This window comes from Apteryx mantelli, chromosome 1 (assembly GCF_036417845.1).
Source record: "Apteryx mantelli isolate bAptMan1 chromosome 1, bAptMan1.hap1, whole genome shotgun sequence".
In the NCBI taxonomy this organism is placed as follows: Eukaryota; Metazoa; Chordata; class Aves; order Apterygiformes; family Apterygidae; genus Apteryx; species Apteryx mantelli.
The window spans coordinates 218,808,680-218,824,278 of NC_089978.1; the positions used below are offsets into that span (position 1 = coordinate 218,808,680).

The 15,599-nt window shown below is 39.4% G+C and overlaps 1 protein-coding gene across 1 annotated transcript in view; it reads left to right on the plus strand.

Moving 5' to 3' along the window:
• Window positions 1-15,599, plus strand: part of MKLN1 (muskelin 1) — a 100,729-nt gene that overhangs the window by 499 nt on the left and 84,631 nt on the right. The window lies entirely within an intron of this gene.

A 15,599-nucleotide genomic window follows, 5' to 3' on the forward strand; every position in this document is an offset into this window, starting at 1 on the left:
GAGGGGCGGGCCATGGGCTGTGGGGGAGGGGCGAGTCACGGGGTGGGGGTCAGCGGGTGGGGGAGGGGCGGATCATGAGGTGGTGGGGGGAAGGAGTGGGGGAGGGAAGGGTCATGGGGTGGGGGGGCAGCGTGTGGGGGAGGGGTGGGTTATTAAGGTCAGATAAGGCAGTGGGGGGGGCCCTGGGTGTCAGGTTGGGGGTGGGGGGACGTTGTGGCCCTAGGTGGGGGGAGAGAGGGGCCGCCCGGGCTGTGGGAAGGGGGTCGCTCCCCAGGTTTGGGGACAGGTCTGGTGCCTGGGGGTGGGGGAGTAACCACCAGGTTTGGGGGGGGATTTTGTTTGCGTGTCAGGAGGAGGCCGGTGACCAGTTTTTGGGGGGGGATTTGGCCCCCGGGTTTGCACCCCCCCCCCCCACCCCGCCAGCGGCCTGCCGCAGGGGGCAGGTTTGGGGCACGTCAGGTGCCTGCGGCCGGGCGGTTTTTGGCAGCCCGGCTTCCTCTCCTGCCCCTGACCTCTGAAACGCGGCTGGCGCCGATGGGCCTGCAGCGTGGGCAAGGGCGAGCGTCCGGGGCCGTCCTGTCCTGCTCGGGTCTGAGGAGTTAGAGCTTGGGCAGAAGGGAACGGGATTTGAGCCCTCCAGTGATCGGTTTGCGCTCCAGCGCGAAGAATCCCACTTGGGATGAGCTCACCTTAGGCATAAGGCGGTCTTGTTATGACCTGCTAAATTTCTGCAGTTGCCGAAACTAAAATTCGGAATGACTATTATTCGATGTAGAGGTGTGCTTTTTCGCTGCGTTATCTTCAGCGCTGATGATCAGGAGGGTTGTTAGAAATACGCTGTTTGGACACCTTAGTCATTACAGGCTGCCGCAGAACTTTGTCTAATGATTGATTGCGTTGAATTTTTTTTAACCTTCGATTGCGACTAGATGACTCAAAGATATGTTTCAACACGTGGGGAAGTTGCCTTTTTCTTTGTTTGTTAACTTCATGGATTATCTCCGTAACCTAAAAGGAAGTAAAGCTTTGTCAAAAGTTTTTCTGACTACAACTTCTAATCGCTGCATCTATTAATACATCACACTGTCTCTTAATGCTTGGTTAGATATGAAAAGAATCGGAACTCTTTTCTCGTTGTTAGTCTTTGGTGATAATTAACTCATCCCTTTTCCGTATTAAAAAGATTTAACTTGCACAGTAAGGCATTTCTTTCGGGACTGTCGTCGTTCTTGTAGTTTTTCAGCGTTGTCTCTGGTTTCCATGATCATGTTAAAACGTGGTCCCTGAATGGAAGGGCAACAGTCCGTTATTGATCTCGCTGATGCAATATAAAAAGATAAAACTGCCTTTCTCCTTGATACTCCTTTCCCAGGCTGCCGTTAGTCCTTTTGCCACAGACTTGTGAGAAATTAATGTTGACGTGGTATCTGCAGTGCTGCCCAAAGTCCTTAACGTCATTGCCTTCCATGATACAATTCCCTTTCCTATAACGTGGTTGGCGTTTTACAAGTGTATGACCTTGCACGTGACTGGTTTTTAAGACAGTCTTTGGAAGTGCTTGTCATCCAATAAAAATAATTAGAACAGGTTTTAAGCTGTGTTCAATAATTCCAGCTATGGGGTTATTCTCTAGCGTGCTGACCTTGGTCCGAGGAGTATTGTTCCTAATATTTATGTGCCTTCTTCTGGCCTGCAGTGAAAATACTGGATAGTGTCGTGATGAAAGCTGCCCTTATGAAACTTTGTTTTTTTTTGCTTGATGTCTGCTAACTTTTTATCTCTTATATTCTGTGAGAGAACTTAAATGTGTTCTGAAATGGAAAGGGAAGGTTCTGACCTGAGACTTAAGATTAGATTCTCAAAAGGAGGAAAAAAAAATACACAGAAAATATATAGGGGGAAAATTGGGGAGGGAGTGCTGATGGAAATCCTTAAAATTGCTGGTAAAGGAATATAATGTGCTGTAGGATGAATATACAGATACAGCTAAAAGTTGTCTTGGTCTTTAATACATGGATCAGGATTATGCTTTCCTGAAGGAGTACTGGGAATTCTGGTTACACCATAGTTTAAATAAGGTTGTTTACAAGCGTAGGTACAGCTAAAAGTTGTCTTGGTCTTTAATACACGAATCAGAATTATGCTTTTCTGAAGGGATATTGGAAATTCTGGTTACACCATAGTTTAAATAAGGTTGTTTACAAGCATAAATAGGAAGAAACCACTTCCACCTTAAAGTGGGAAAGGGACTTCTCCCATAATATGTGCAGGAATACACTACTTTAATATTGTTGCTTGTCATTGGGAGCATGCTTACTACTGCTGCGCTATTGCTAGCAAACTGTTTTTTGGAAGAGGAACAAAATAGATTACCCATGTTCAATGTCAGCTAAATGTGATTTAAACGCACATCTTAAGTAATTGTATGGCTTTAAATGTAAAACAAAGCTATAAAATGCAAATTTTTTATCCCTGCTGTTCAGGGGATCTGCTTATCTGAAAACTGATACCGACACTTGTGTTCTGATCTACAGAACACTGTGAAATCATCTATTAAGTGTTCTTTTTCATAAAATTAAAAAAATAAAGTTTTCGGAGAGCTTTCTGGCAGTATTCTGATTTAGGATCAGTAGTCTGTTTAAAAAATACCAGCTTCCTTCCAATGACAGATTTTTTTTTTCTGATGAACCTTAGTGTCTTTTCTGTTTTGTTTGGTGACAGTACTGGAGGATTAGCTAGTGCTGAATCCAAGTTGTGGCTGTTTTACCAGTGCTACAATCATTTGTACGTTTGCAAAGACCCTTCCAAATGTAAAAATGAAGATTGTGCTTGAATCTGCTGAAAAATAGTTCTAGTGGTTTTTTAAACTGTTTGAGTTGCCCTCCATTGGTTTGTGGCTACTTAGCCGCAAGACTGACCTGGATTTTTATTTTAAAAACTCCATGGGTGGAACAGAAAGAGTCAATCTAGTTATGAGCTAGACTTAGTTCAGTCTGTGTTTTGGGGAAAGTTCTGCCTTTGGAAAGAAAGTTGATCCAAGAGCAAGTTTGTTCTTGGAACATCTGGCTTTTCCGGAGGCACTTTGCCTCCGCAGACGCAGCAGTGTACTGAGAGGCTTTAGCCTGTCCAGCTTGGAAAATGTTCAACCCAGCAAGTTGTCTGAAACTTCTACTGTCGGCTCCCTTCCTCGCCTCTTGGCAGTTGCTCTCTGAAGGAGCGGAGCCATGTGGGGAGACTGCTTCTTCCTGTTGTTTCGCGAGGGACCGGCCTAAGGATTCCCCCTCACCCTTCCCTTCGCACACCGGTACTTGTTTGTGTAGCTTGTAGTTTGACATACGCTGAGAAAGACGTGGGCTTTATTTCCATCTCTGGTGTTCTGTAGAAAGGGATGAGCTCAATTTCATCTTTTTTTTGGACAAAAAGGGAACAAATAGTTTATAGAAGGCAATATAACATCTGTTCAAGCTGTGTTTTTTTTTTGGGGGGGGGGATAAAAGTTTTTTTTTTGCATTCTGAGAGAAACACTTCATCTCTTGGTCTTTTTAATAGCCCTTTTTGTACCTGCTCTGGCTTAAATTGATTGCTCTTAGACAGAAGTGAAGTGTTGCGCTCTGCAGAATGGTAGCCATGTACCCCTTTCTGCTGGAAAATGCTGAATTACTGTATCCTAGGATCATGTTTTCTTGTGGTTGCATCAGACTTGTGACTCATCTTGTAGTCGGCTAATGCACTCAGGTCTTTCTGTCCCTATTTTAAACAGCTGAATTCCTGCATTAGAAATTCACAAGAATTGTTACTGTTATTTTGCTAGTCCTGCTCCTTTGCTAGGGAGTTTCACCTCATTTCTACTGCTCAGGTCTTCAGAGTCAGTCAGGTCTTCCTGTATGATATCTGTACAGAGGAGGGTTAGAATCTTTCCTAGATTTGGCATTAGGGTTTTTTTTCATTGGCATGCAGTTATTTCTTGTGCTAAGGTCATTAATAAGAATATAAAATAAGATTTGTTTTGAAGCTAATCGAGTTTCATTAGTAGCCTCCTTCTAGTTGATAGTCACTTTTTCACCGCAGTTCATTTTTATGTTTTTTTCCATTTCACTGTGGACTTCAGTTATTCTAGTAATCCCAGTCTTTTCCAGTTTGACATTTTATGTGGTGCTGTGTTTCCTTTCTAGAAAGCATCCTGGCACAAAGAGAGACTTAGCTGATTTGTTAGATGTTTTCAGCTGATCTTGTGCATTTTTGTCTGTTTTTTGTTTCCATCAAACCAGGAGAAGTGAAGTAGATTAAAAAAAAAAAAAACACAACTGCTACATTATGAAGGACTGGTAGCCTTCCAAAGAAAGAAGTGGTGTTGTTGTTTTTTTTTTTTTTTAATTAAGAGGATAAGGCAATAAGTTTCTGCCCAGTCTAACTAGCCATCTGCTGCTGTCTTTTGTGTACTCTGAAATATGGATATACCCTCCTGTGTTTTCAAATCTATGTATTATGCTGCACTAGCAAGAAGGTACTGAGATCATGTGTAACTAACTTTTGTTTGGAGTTGGTACGGTTTCAAAAACACTGAAAATACCTTGAATTACAGCTACCGTATTTTTTGAGTTTTCTGTAACCGAAAAACACAGATTTGTGGCCCATGGAACATAGAATTTTGAGTTTCTCTTCCTACCATGTGAGTTTTTCCTCTTGCCATGTGAAGCTAATGATCCTGATAGGTTCTTAAACCATTTTATAGATACATCTACGGGTTGGGGAATCTCACCTTTGAGTTGAGATCAGTCATGACTAATGAAGTCCCCCCCTTACTTAGGAAGCTCTGGTTCCTTAACTAGGTGAAGATATTCATTTGTTGGGATCTTGGGGTCTTAGCGGTGTTTCAGGACTGCAGCTTCAAATGATATTGAAAATGGTTTTAATCACTTTTGTAAGTGCCGAACTCAAGAAGAGTTTCAGTTGGTCAGGAGTAGCAAAACTTGACTAGCAAAGTGTGCTTTAGAGCTTTTCTGGCAGGGTGGGCTGTGCTCATCCACCATATGCTAGAAGTCTTAATGATTCTGCTCGTTTCTTCTGGTATCTTAAATGACGTCTCAGTAACTTAGCTGTGATGACTTCCGTTTTGGTTGTAGAACCTCAGCTTTGCTTTTTTTGCATATATGAACCTTAATCACATTTTTCTGCTGAGAAGATTGTCAGCATTTACTTCAGCATTTCAATTTAGCCAAATCACTTGCTTTGTTCTAACCACTTCTCTTTGGATGCACCCGCTGATTATTGGCAATTACGCGCTCACGATGTCTTTGCAATATTGATCGATACTTTTAACACTTACTCAGATGAGCTAAGAATACAAACACTGGCAGATCAAATAAGCTGATTGACTCTGTTCCCTGTAATAGTTGCACTCACCCTCTCCAATGGTTTTGGATTCCCGTAAACCCTGCGTATATAAATGTTCACAATTTTGCATCTTTGTTTTCATTGTCCTGTGGAAAGTAGTTTCTTGTTTGTGTGTCTTTTCTGGATGGTTTTAGAAAATTTCATGTCCTAACAGACATCCTCCCCTGCTTGCATCACTTCTGTAGCCTAGAATTTTCCTCTGAAACCTGAAATTGAGTACTTCCAAGTCTGAATACGTCTATAGAGGAAAAAAAAATAACCTGTGGATTGAATACTTAAGTAATACTCTTTGCTTCCCTGATGTCAGTGAAAAGGTGAGAAGGGAAAAGGTGAGGGGTAAAAAGGTGAGAAAGATCACAAAATTACGAACTTGTTCATGTCATACCTTGGCATCAGAAATCTGATAGCTCTTAACAGAAGTTCCTTCCCAGATAGGAGCGCATGTGCTATACTATGAGAATAAATTTCTTCAGGCTCCAGTTAAAATATAGTCATTATTTAGGAGGGTTTGGACAGAATTTTTTTCACTGGCTGAAGGATGAAGGTAAACTGCTAATCTGCTTTAGTTCCCTAGTGTGATTAATTTGGGAGAATCTGTATTAATCCGATTGTTCAGCCTTTTCTGGCTTGGTGTTTTGGAGGAACATTAAGAATGTAAGAGTTCCATAATAGGTGTTAACAACATCAGATCATGGCTCATTTGTTCTCTATATGGCTTTATGTCTTGCAAGTTTAATGAAGAATTTCTAGCTCCTGATTTCTAATTGCTTGTTTAATGAGTAAAGCACTATTTCAAACAACACGTTTTCCTTGTGATAACTGTTGTTACTGCTGAATTACGAGACAGCATGTACAGTCTATCTGATTATATATATTCTTTAATGGTGAAGTATATAGTTTCTTCTGTAAAATCTTTTTGTCTTTAGAACATCTCTGTTAAAATGCACTGTTAGTTTTATCTCCACGTTTGATTTTTGATGTGATCAAGCTTTTTCTGTTAAAATAAGTGGTGTATTCAGCATTGCTTCGGTGGGAAGTTCTCTAGAGGTTGATATGTTCTAAACTTCCAAAGTAAGTACTTGATTTGTTTTAATAACATGTTAATACAAAACTCTAAAAATGAATGTAGTTTTTCTTTTTTGACAAGAGCCCATAGAATTTTGTAGAAGCCGTGGATTATAATAGCCTGGTCTGAATCGAATAATATTCCAGTTATTGTTAGGGGAAGAGAAAGGAGCACTGAAGATGTTGAGTGGTTAGTCACCATTAGAAAGTTGCTGTTGCAGTCATTACTTGACACTCAGTATGCATAATCTTTGAGAAATTATTTCCTGGATCGATTTAAGTGAAAGAACACAACGGTATATTTGAGAATAGCATTTGATATGTCGGAATTTAAATTGCAAAAACAAATTTGGGTTAATAGAGCTTGCCGCTCTGCTAGTGTATTCTGCAATTCCTGGAAAATGGTATGATCTTTGTAATGGATAAAAATTGTGTGCTGGTTGTTTTGGGTCTGATGGTATTTTGCTCAGTCCTCTCTGGCTTTTCTCTCCAGACTGACTACTGGGTTCATAGTGTTACTTCAAGCTGTGGGAGAGAGTCTGAAGAAAAACAAAGCTATAGTTAGTATACTAACCATATTCTTAAATGTTTTTCTGTAACTACTTAGTTTAAGCAGCATTTGGATCTTAAGGTAACTATTTAAGTAGCAATTCACTAGCTTCCTCTAACTTTGAAACTTGTATTAGTAAAGGGGTGCTTTTAACACAGAACGTTAAAATGGAAGAGAAAATTTCGGATTAGGTAAATTGGCCTCTGAGTAGGGAATTGTTCCCACACTTCTCTTCCCTGACAGAGTGCTATTGCTAAATTTTTTTTGTCTTCTAAAAAGCTGTCTGTCTGAAACCTGCCAAATGTGAAAGTAATGTTGACTTGGGATACGTTGTACCCTTTGTCATGAATTTATTTACATTACCTCCAACTTAGGAATTATTCCATAATGTAGCTCTGGGGGGAGGTGTTTCTGATTTGTAGCAGAATTCCCCAAATAACCAACACTTAAGCAGGGTGGTATGATTTTTATTTTATTTTTTTTTGGTTGGTTTGGTTTCCAGAGTCAATATTTTGTTTTTTGGATTCTGCGAGTAGAGTTATATTGTTAGTGAGATACCTTTAGGTTTGAAAGTAAAGCTAATACAGTAAAGATGGTTCCCTCTAGAATTAGATGTTACTTTTCATAGAATTTTGGTGAAAAAGTTTCATACTTGACATTAATTTGTTGTGAAGGGTTTAAATCTGTTTTGTTAAACGTAGAACTTAAATGCAAGATTTCAGAGTTAGCTTTAAATAGGCACCAATCGTGTTTTTTGGGTGAACTTTTTACTAAGTGTGAAGTTGCAGTGCTGATGAATATTACAAGATGTGTTTATGGCTTACATTATGAATTTATATCTTTATGTGTAATCACTTAGTCTGGTTTTCTGTGGATTCCTCTTTTGAGTGGAAATATTAGTCATATTGTCACACATAAGAGCATTGTTGCAATACTGTGAAATCATGGAAGACTGAAAGCTACTTCTTGGCCTTCGTAAAACTTTTCCACATGGGTATTTGTTAAAGAAAAATGTCCCAATAAACTTGTTATGCTTCCAAAATATAACATAGGAGTTTCACACAGATGCTAGCCATTGCATTCCTCTAATTTTCTTGCAGCAGGCTTGTCCTTTTCCAAAATACAGAATGAAGGACAGGGACTGCTCATCTTGAATAGTCCTGTATTGTCAAAGTAGTCTATGGTTTACAGGGATAGTTGCATGAGGACAAACATGCTTATAGTATGTGTTTAAAAACACAAAAGAAAATTGGGGCAGAGATGGAACTAACCCAGAAAAATAACTTCTGTGGCCTGGCTGTTCTGATCTGTATATAACTGCAAGAAGCCAAAATCTTAATTTGAAAATGGTGGTGCTGAAATTTGTCTTTTGTACTGCACTCATTTTTATTTCTGGTTTAATATATATAAGAATGTAAGCTTCAGTCTAATTTTCTTGGTTTTAAAATGTGGTTGGCAAGGTGCATCAGTTATGAAGTGGAACTGTGTTAACTTTGTTTGGGTCTTGGGTAAAAGAAAGGAGAGGAATTGTTCTGAATATGATCCTAGAATGTGCTACATGTGAGGACAAACTTTGATCTTTTGAGGAGAAAATGTGTGTTTATAAGCGATGCAAAAGCTTAAGCTGCTTCTGATTTCATATCATTACATTGGAAATAGATCTAATGTACATTTCCCAGAAAGCTAAATTTGATTTATGGCTTATTTTGAAGTTGAGGCTTTATACTTAGCTTGGTAAGATCAAATCTGAAATGCATATAAACTGTAAGTTGCTGTAGAATTGGTTCCCCCCGCCCCCCCCCAAAATTAATCACTGGTAATTTAGATTTTTTTTTTTTTAATGGAAAAATTTAGATGTCTGTTTAGGTTTGCTTTCATGTCTTCTGTCTTATCTGTGTTGTTTTTAACAAAATATTCGTGAAAAGGAAGCCCTCAATCCGCAAATTCATCTAATCACTTCTGACAAATGGCTACTATTTTCAAGTAGAAATCGTGTCCTATGGAAATTTGTGCTCCCATAATACAATATGTATTTGCAGTTGTGATTCTTAGAACTGAACTGTTGATGAATAAGGCTGGAGAACATTGGAGTGGCTTTGTATGATGCTTTTCAACAAGTTCTTGGAAGTGAGAGCGATGAAGTACTGGCATGTGCTACTTCACCAGTGTTCTGGAAGATTTGGAAAGTATAGGTTTAGTGACTTTTCTGATGAATATTGGAAGTAGAAATCTTTGAAGTTCAAAAAATCTGAACTCTGTTTTCTCTGCAAGAAATGAAAACTGAACTTTGTTATGAAGTGGCTGAAGGCTGGTGGTTTCTTAAAATAGTCGAGTAAAACTTTCTGGAGTTTATCTATTGAGTACAGATTCAGTGAGCTGAAGAACTTAATCGCCTTGTCTTTTTCTCTGAACATTTAGGGTTGAATTCATGTTATTCTTAGTTTTTCCATCAAGCCTGGAGTTTATTTCTTTGCTGTGAACCTCCTGGAACCTCACCTAAGTTACATGTGCACCATGTTGCTTGTGTTAGTACCATGCTGATCATCAAAAAGACTGAATTTCAAATATCCTTGTGGTTTAGAAATGTAGAAATGAGCACTAAATATGAAAAGAAATGGGCAAAAGAAATGATTCCAGAGACCCTTAAATTCAGTAGTCAAATTTTGAGGAAATACGGTAGAGCACAGGTTATTAGATGAAGCAGTCTTTCTGTAATCGCTGATTAAACCAACATTTTAGGTTATTTTACTTAATGTCTATCTAATTTTTGAGAAGAAAGTACATGGAGAAGATCTGTTATTTCGGTCAGCTAATAATTCTTAAATTTAAAACAAAAGCTTGCTGTTGAAAAACTCTGGTGGGGGAGAGAACAAACTGATAATTTTTAAGCTTAAAGGTTCAGAATCTCTTAACAGTTAAATTGCATCTAAACTGTAATCCCTAAACATTGGGTACAATTAAGCTCGTAGTCATCTGTGATACTTGAAGTCGCTGTGGTTATCAATATATGCAAATATGCCTGACTTTATTTTATTTTTTTTCCCCCTCCAATTGTTTTTCTGCTGCCCTAATATTGCTGTTACCAATCTGGAACTGGGAACTCTTGCGGCTAAGGATTTGGGTTGCTCAGTGCTGTGATACAGTCAGAAGCTTAATCTGTGATTTAAGGTTATTGAGTGCTACTGAAATAGAAGCTGTTTACCAGGCCTCTGATAACTGGTTGGGAATTCACTATACTGCTGCAGTTTTAGTCAGGAATTAAGTCCCGGCATGTCGGGAGGAAGCACTGACAAATCAGAAATGTCTTGACTGAATAGGGGGAGTTAAAACGAGTACTTTCTAACTCGCGTTACTGGAAATGTCTGCAACGTTGTCATTTTGTAGTTAAGGATTAGGCTGGCCGTGGTGAAAAGCAGCTGTAATGGAGGAGGGGGGTAAACTGATCATTGGATGAAATAATTGAGAAACTGACTTTTAATGGTCCTATTTCTAGGCCAGAGCGAAATAATACCTGTTTCATTGTCCAGTGCAATCAGCTGTGATCTAAGTTCATCTCTGTAAGGTGATTTCTAAATTAGGTACTTTATTTTTATATGACCACACTTGCTTAGCTATTTTTCTTTTGATAGAAGTAATCTTAATTTATAGTAAGTGGTGGTGGTGGGGGGGGACGCAGTTCACTGAGTAGGTAGAAGCAAATTTGAACAGTAAGCTGACGAAGCTCGAAACAATCTGGACTTTAAAATTGCACTCTTTATGTAAGAAATTACCTGAAACTTCTTTTGCCTTATCATGCAAGAGGTCCCCCCTTAGTTCTTTGTAGTAGGATTAAGTTATGTGGTGGGAGAGGGGGGGGAAAAAAAAACAAACAAACCCTGAATGTATCATTATACTGCATAGTAATTGCATGTATTCCGACAACTAAATTTTCTTGACTTCATGTCTTTTATGCCATTTTAAGCAGAGAAATTTCCCAACAGAAAGGAGAGAAGCTCTATAATGAAATCTAAAGAGCTTCTTCCTTTAAACTGCTTTATGGGAGAGCTGTAGATAACAATATTGTTCTTTAAGCATTGCAAACCAAATAGTTTGAAATTAGCATTAGCTGCATTGACTTCCACAGAATTTCTCTCTAGTTTTTTCCAGAGCCATAGAATAGTGGTGTGTGGGTTTTTTTTTCTTTTTTTCTTTTTTTTTTTTTTTTAAATTAAGAATGTGTGCATATTTCTGCTCCTTTTTGTTAGGAGAAGCAGTCAGTATTTATACCAATGCATCTTGTTAGATAAGGACACCGAGTCTAGGCTGGGCAACAGCATCTCAGCTGTTGTTTTGTACTGATTAGGTTGATGGTTCCTCATGTCTGAAATAGTTGGCCCGCCGTGCCTTGTGGTCCTCTGCAAAGTGTCTGGCCTTGGTTGAAATTTTAGTCCGTGTGTGTTATGCTGCTGTTTTCTTGCTAGTCTTTCTTGGGATGGTTATAGGGCAAAATGAAAGTAGTATCACTTGGACGACCCTGAAGAAAACATTTTGTCGGTTTTCAATCAGACTATTTTCATAGCACTCTTAAGTCTTTTTTTACTCTTTAATGGCTTGTTACTTCAATGGTTTTCTAGAAGAGCTACATTTGAGTTCCAAGTAATGTAGAGACCCTCGTGCCCTGTTCGACATAGCTGTTCTTTGAAGAGTAATTCTGAAACTGCCAAACAAAGCTAGTATTTTACATTTGTTTTTTCTTACTTGAGGACTCATTCCTAAAATCGTGAATTTCTTTAATGCAAACTTTATGATATTTAGGTTAAATGCAAATTATATCAGAATAACATTTAATTTCCAGTATATCTTGCAGAGTCATCCTGTTTCTCTTTTCCTTCTTCCTTCCCTCAAAAGCAGACAAAAACTCACCTTCAGTGATTATCGTGTCTTAAGCTACAGAGCTTGTTGCACAGAAAAGTCGTCTGAAAATACTGGGAGTGGTGACATCTCTGTAATGTCCGTGGAGCTGGTTAGAGCAAAGTAGCTGATGTGCCGTAACATCTAATTTCTCTAATAGTTACTTGTCTGGTGGGACTGTGGCATGACGACTTTGCCCCAGTATAAACCCGTGGTCCGCATCCAACTGTTCATCTTTTTTTCTGCTTTTGTGCTGGCACTGGTGTTACTGTAACTGTGGTAAGCTGAATTGGAGAACTGATTTGACCGAAAACCAGTTGTTTATGATAGTTGTTTTTAGTATGGCTGCTGGGTTGGGGGGGGAACAAGCACGAGTGGGTGAAATAGTCCCTTTTGGCAGTGCTATGAATTTATGCTAGAAGAGAACTTGTATCTACAGTTTAAGAATATGACTTAAATCTGGTTTGAGTTAATGATTTGCTGCTTTTTTTTTTTCGCAGGAAAAGCTTGCACAAAATAATTGGCACTTGTAGCTTAAGGGCTTACAAATACCTTCTTTATTGTCTTGTGAAAATTACATGGAAAATTATCAAGTTATTGTAGTTTTCTCTCTTAAAGTTTCTCAAAGATTTTAATCCAGGTTTCCTATCTGACCAGCCTGCTTCAGGTACTCTAAGATTTCTGTAGTGTCCAGACGAAGAGCTTTATATGGAAAGAGTCATCTGTCATTAGGATATGCATCTGTTTTTCTTACTGTCTCATGACTGCTGGAATGTTTGAATTCTTCCAAGCTTTTGAGCCCATAAATTTTCCTGAAATGTTGTGGTAAACTAACTTCATGCATACCGACTTCTGTCTTCAACATTTGTTTAATCTTAATAAATTAATAACCCATGTGTTTTTAAGCATACTTACAAATCTCTTGACACTGCTTTTTGCTGTTTTAAATTTCTTTAGCCTTAATTCTGTGTGAGCTACCTGCCCCTTTTCTGTCTCTGCAGAAGGATTCTTATCTTGTCTAGTTGTACTGAATGAGGTCCTCTCTGACTGTGGCAAACTGATCTTTGATCTGGAGAAGCAAACAAATTTACTTCTAAAATTACAGTCTTTGGGATCTGTCCCGGTTATAAAATGCCTCTTTCCAGCAGGGCAGTATCTGACCACATAAGGTGCCAATTTCAGCAAATATTGCTCAACTTGTGAAGGGTTTAGGGTCTAATGTTTAAACAGATATAATAAAGGCATAAATAAAATGTGTTCTGTATGGTGAACTGTTTTCTTGCGTGCTGGGATAAAGCTCCATAAAGAAGAAAAGCTGTACAATGTTACCTGTTTTATGTCTGCCTTGATGTCCCTTAAGTATCTGGTATGAGATTCAAATCTTCAAGTACAGCTTCTCATTCTGAAATTATTTATTTATTATTATTTCATTCTGAAATTATGAAATTTCTAAATATCCTTTTACCTTGTTCCTGGTGTGACGTAGCAGAATAAGAGTACGATTCCTCTTAACTTGATGGTTCTGCCCTTCAGACGAAGTTGTCCCTCCTTATCCTATTATTGAGTGATTTGTTAAGCAGATTTATGCGTTCTTCTCACTGTCTGAAGCAGAAGGCTTCTCCAGTGTTAACTTTCCTACACATAATTTAGTCACACTGAAAAAGTTTGAAATAATCTAGAGCATTTGAGTTTTAGTGGGGAATCTCTTGCCTAAGATGTTTAGTCCTTAGTTTTCAAAAGCTGTAATAGAAGGGAGGAACCATTGGAAATAGAGCCAAAAAATTAAGTGTTAGGTTTTTCGTTAAGCTGTTTCGGTATCCGTCGTTGTTACAGATGTTATTTCTAGTTAGCCTATGTTTTCACTGCGTGTTCTGTGGCTCTGCATGGCTGGATTTCTGAGACTGAGAAAGCAGAGTTCATCTCTTGTATTTTGTGGTATCTGTCCGTGCTGCGTGCCTGATCTGCTCATTTTGAGCTCTTGTTCGAGAGGAAAAAAACAACTGGAGAAAGAAAACACAGAAATGTAGCAGTATGAGCATTTAAAAAGGCCAAAAGAGGGGCAGTGTCAGAACCTAGTCAGAGGTGACTGAAGAAGAGCGACAAGTAGTCGTTAGAAATAACTGAAATGCTTTTCAGAGTTCCCCGCAGAAGATAAATACTCCGTGCGTTTTGATTTCGAGCGGTGACTTGGCTTTGAGGCTGGCAACCTTGTTAGAAATCTGGTTGTCAAATCAATCCCCAAATTCTCCCCTTCAGCTTGGGGTTTTCTTCTCTTTTGTTTTATTGTCCCTGTTGTAATCGGGGAAGGCAGGAACTACGTTTTCTTTTGCAGTTGAGCCTCTTCGCACTGCAAATTGCAGGTTCCTTGCTGGATATGCAACTATCCAGACCTACGTCTTGACCTTTCCTATTTTGATGGGGGTTAAATTGGTTTAGAGCAAGAGGGTGGTATGTGTCCGTGTGCCGTTGAAATGCATTTCCTACATTGGAGGTGTGTGGAAAATCCGCTGTAGGCCTGGGCTGCTGGTGGAGTAGCTGTGTTACTGAATGCCGTGCTATGGTGGAAGCTAGTCCCATCATTTCGTGTCTTGGGATCTCTGGCGAGCCACTGGCATCTTTTTGCCTTTTTTTTTCCCCCCCCATTAGCTAAAGGGAGAGGGGGAGGGTCTGACTTTTGGATCTAGGACGTCGAAAAACTGCGACGTGCCGCCCGCAAAGTCAAGCGGATGGACAACGACTCGTGCAGCTCTGTTGCAGTACAGCCGGATTTTAAGGAGCCTCCTAGATCCAGCCGTTCGCCTCTTCCCCGGGCGCCGCGTTGGACTGCTTGGATACTGTTGCTAGTGTGGTGATTTTCAGTGTGGAAAGAGCGAGCTAATTTCTGTCTGCCTGTTAATGCTCAACCTCTGACTTCACCTCTTTCCCTTTTGAGCTTTTATATGAGCTTTTTTTTCCTGCAGCCCTTTGTAGTAGTCCAGATGCTTGTGTACTCTTCCTCCTACACAGCAGATGGAGATGGCATAAGCCCTTTTGATGACTACTTCCTTCTTTTTGCATAAGTTTTAGGAGCTGGCAAGTTCTTTAGTTAGACTTAATAGAAGTCGTAAGCCCTGTCCAGCAGGTGGTGCATCGTTACCTTGCCGACAGAGAGAGCCGAACAAATAGCGGAGTAAATGTTTCTTAATTTTGATCTGGGAGGTGAGTTGGGGGATAGCTTTGCAGTGTGGTTAAAGGCAAGGGGAAGGCAGGTCATTTGTAGGGTAATACTGGTTAATCTCGCTCATTTTAGCCAAAAACTGTTCCCGATTCGTGATGTTAATTACATAAATGCTGTAGTATTTCAAAGTGTAAGAAAGCAGTTCAGAGGTAACTTTGGATAAAGAGTTGAACTTCTGCTTTCCTGTGCGTTGTCCTAGACTTGTAGCACACGTGAAAAATTCTTGTTTAAATTTGGGGTGAGTTAGATGGTCATCTTCTACATTACACCAAAGCTTAAGTAGCTTAGCAGCTCCCTCTCTCCATGCCAGCATCTCCTGTCTAGTAAAGGACACTTTTTGGCTTGCTAACCATTATACTGCTCATCGTTTTTAACCTCATTGAAAAATTCTTATCCCAGTGAGGTGAATGAGACCATTTTTTCCACTTAATTGCAGGCTCGGGCCTATGTAAATTCATCTGTTTTACATTTATTTCACAATTT